The following is a 4,037-nucleotide window of genomic DNA, read 5'->3' on the forward strand; positions in this document are numbered from 1 at the left end:
TCAAGGAGATTTTCCTTGAAAATCTTCTTCAAGGAGAAATTCCCTTAAATGATACCAGCTTCACAGGTATTTCTTGAATAAATGCTTTACCAACCGTCACACACTGTAGTCTCTTTGCACAGATTAAATTGCTTCTTTCCTAGTATTTCATTTTTATCAATAGTTCTTGCATATTTATTTAAACAGGAGTATCTTTCTGTAAATATTGATAGTATCTTAACTATACTGTTTTCATTGGGTATGCAAAGACTTTTAACTCTTAATGGACCTCTTAAGGGTTTTTGCCTTGGAAAGTGAGAAGTGAAGAAGCAGGATGAATTGCCTTTTGTGTTGTCCTAGATTTGTATAGAAATGTCCTATCTGCCCATGACCATAGAATCATAGAAGTGGAAAATATCTTACCATTATCTAATCTAATCTTTTTTATATGAGTATATGGATATATACTGAAGCCTAGAGATAACAAGTGGGCCCTGTTTTTGCAGGAAATGTTCCTTTTCCCCAGGGAAATCTGCTTCCTTCACTCATCATGCCATCCTTCAACCAGAGCATTTTCCACTCTGCAGTCTTCTTCCTTACTGGCATCCCTCATTTTGAAACATACCATGCCTGGATCTCCATCCTCCATTCTGTTGTCTCTTTGCCATTGTCATCTCAGGGAATGGCATGATCTTGTTTGTCATCATCACTGAGTCGAGCCTCCATGAGCCCATGTACTATTTCCTCTCCATGCTTGTCCTTCATGGACCTAGGGCTGTGCCTTTCCACGTTGGTCACCATGGTGGGTATTTTCTGGTTCAATGCTCGAGAAATCAGCTTTGATGTCTGCATTGGCCATATGTTCTTTATCCATGGTTTCACATTAATGGAGTCCTTGTTACTCCTGGCAATGGCCTTTGACCGTTACACTGCCATCTGTAACCCACTGAGATATGCCACAATCTTAACCAATTCAGGAATCATCAAAGTGGGCTTTGCAATTGTTATTAGGGTGACAACGGTTGTAGTGCCTTTACTCCTGCTCCTTAAGCGTCTGTCCTTTTGTGGAAATCATGTTTTCACCATCCATATTGTTTCCACCCTGATGTGATGAAGCTTTCATGCACAGACACCAAGATCAACAGTGTATTTGGCCTGGCCATTGTCATCTCTACTGGTACCTTGGACTCTGTCTTGATCCTTCTCTCCTATGTCCTGATCATCCCTTCCGTGCTCAGCATTGCCTCCCCAGAGGAGTGGAAAAAGGCCTTTGGTACCTGTGTATCACACATAAGTGCTGTTGCCATCTTCTACATCCCCATGATGAGCTTGTCACTGGTGCATAGGTTTGGGAAGCATGCCCCTCCCCTTCTGCATACTCTCATTGCCAATATTTATCTGCTCATCCCTCCTGTAATGAATCCCATAATCTATAGTGTGAAGACAATGCAAATTTGCAAGGCCATGCTCAAAATATTTCTTTCTAAGCTAATTTAGGACATTTTTCAGTGTATTCTTTCTTTACATTTTCTTCTCTGACTGACGTTTGATTGTTCACTAATGTGAGTTACCGCCGTATACTGATAAATGTTTACACATGCTTTCATTCTTCTGATAATCCAATAACTTACTATTTACTGGGCTTCCCTGGTGGCGCAGTGGTTGAGAGTCCGCCTGTCGATGAAGAGGACGTGGGTTCGTGCCCCGGTCTGGAAAGATCCCACATGCCGCGGAGCGGCTGGGCCCGTGAGCCATGGCCGCTGGGCCCGGGCATCCAGAGCCTGTGCTCCGCAACGGGAGAGGCCACAACAGTGAGAGGCCCGCGTACTGCCAAAAAAAAATAATAATAATAACTTACTATTTACAGAGTTCTAGATTGAATTCTTTGAGAACAGGGATTATGTCTTATGTATCTGTAACCCTATACTGCACCTGGCACAGAATAGGACCATGGTTAAAATATGTCTGCAAAATGGACAAATTAAGTCATAAATTGGGGTCCAAAAAGTCTCACCACCTCTAGGGTATGTAACTATCAAGGCGTGTCTGATATAATTTAGATCAGTAGAAAAGTCTAGGTTTTAGTAATTCTTAGTTATTGGTAATGATTATTATTCTCCCAAATAAATTATTCATGGCTGAGGATCATGAATAAGTACAATAAACAAGAAGAAATGTGAATTAAAAGGATACTTTTCTAATTCTTAAAAGAGTTCTTCAGAGCTTTTGGTAAATGTATTGATATTTTAAGTATCTAATGTCTGGTGATTCATCTTCTAAATATGTGTCTAATGGGGGAAAGTGGGCAAGAATGCAGTAATGTGTTGTGATATTCAACACACCATTATATATTGCAATGATAATTTAGAAACTACTTAAACATTTACTTCAGAGTATTGGTAAAATAAAATGTGAACTGTCATGCAACAAGATAAATATTGATATAGATATATATGATATATTAAGAGAAAAGATAGATTACTATACAGTGTACTTATTGTTGTGTGTATATTTCATGTGAATATACACACAAGTGTACATGTACATGCACATAAAACATTTGTTATAAAGGTATGGAAAGACATGTTCCAAATGTCAAAATTACTTATCTTTTGATGGGTGAATATTGGTTTATTTATACTTTTTTTTTACTTTCCTGTACTTTAAAAATGCTCAGTAATGAGGTTTCTGTTGTTGCTGTGTTTTAACTTCAGATAAGAGAATAATATCCGCTTAACAACTACCTAAAAACACAACTTGTTTGTTCTTCATCTTCCATAGGCTCTTCACTCCCATGGGTCCTCACAATCTGTCTTCATACTACCCACTGGATACATTTATAATATGACATCCACTTTCCTTTTGCATCCTTCACTGTTCTCAGTGTGGTCCAGCACCAGAGCATCAAAACCACTTGAAATTCTTTTATAAAGTGCAGATTCCTCAACTCCACCCCAGAACTACTTAGGCACTCTTCTGATGGAGCACAAGAATTTGCATTTTCACAAGCTACCTAGAGGTTATCATGCATATTAGAATAACATTCTTATAAGAGGTTTTCACTTCTGAATAACACCATGAATAACCCTAACCCTTGTCCATAGTCTTCAATCATTTTGCTCTCTCCTACTGAAATATCCACCTGCTTTCATTTATATTTGAAATTTTAAAAATATATTTTTATTTTATTATTTTTTGCTGGTATTGCTTTTTTCCCCTTCTTCCAGGTACCATTAAGACTCCTTTTTGTTATAGGTAATCAGGTCTCTCTTCCCTGACTGATTTGAAACTATTTTATTTTTCTCCCAGTTTTACTGGGAGGTAGTTGACACACAGCACTGTGTAAGTTTAATGGTTACATCACAATAATCACATACATCATGAAAGGATTACCACAATAAGTTTAGTGAACATCATCTCATATAGATACAGCATTAAAGAAATAGAAAAAAAATGTTTCCCTTGTGATGAGAACTCAGAATTTACTCTTAACAACTTTCATAGATAACATATTTATCATGATGTATATTACATCCCTAGTACTTATTTATCTTATAACTAGAAGTTTATACTTTGGCTACCTTCATCCAATTCCTCCTCTCCCCATCCCCACATCTGGTAACCACAAATATGATTTCTTTTCCTATGAGAGTGTTTTTGAAGTAGAACTGACCTATAACACTATGTTAGTTCCTGTTACACAGCATAGTAATTTGATATTTCCATAGATTTCAAAGTAATTACTATGATAAGTCTACTTACCATCTGTTACCATACAAAGATATTACATAATTATTGACTATATTCCCTGCTCTGTATATATCACAGATGTGACTCATTTATTTTATACCTGAAATCTCCCTCATCTATTTCTCTCCTCCCCTCAAACACCCTTCCTCTGGCAACCACCTGTTTGTTCTCTGTGTCTGTTTCTCTTTCATTATGTTTGTTCATTTGCTTTGTTTCTTAGATCCACATGTAAATGAAATCATACTGTATTTGTCTTTCTCTAGCTGACTTATTTTACTTAGCATAATATTCTCTGGGTCCATCCGTGT

At 37.3% G+C, this 4,037-nt stretch overlaps 1 pseudogene across 1 annotated transcript; it reads left to right on the forward strand.

The window, feature by feature from the left end:
• The first annotated feature begins 529 nt into the window (after positions 1 to 529).
• LOC309965204 (olfactory receptor OR51C1-like) lies at positions 530 to 1,476 on the forward strand (annotated as a pseudogene). Its single transcript has one exon. The product of its transcript is annotated as an olfactory receptor OR51C1-like (transcript).
• The last annotated feature ends 2,561 nt before the right edge of the window (positions 1,477 to 4,037 follow it).

This window comes from Leucopleurus acutus (genome assembly GCF_964270905.1).
Source record: "Leucopleurus acutus genome assembly, chromosome: 8".
Classification (NCBI taxonomy): Eukaryota; Metazoa; Chordata; class Mammalia; order Artiodactyla; family Delphinidae; genus Leucopleurus; species Leucopleurus acutus.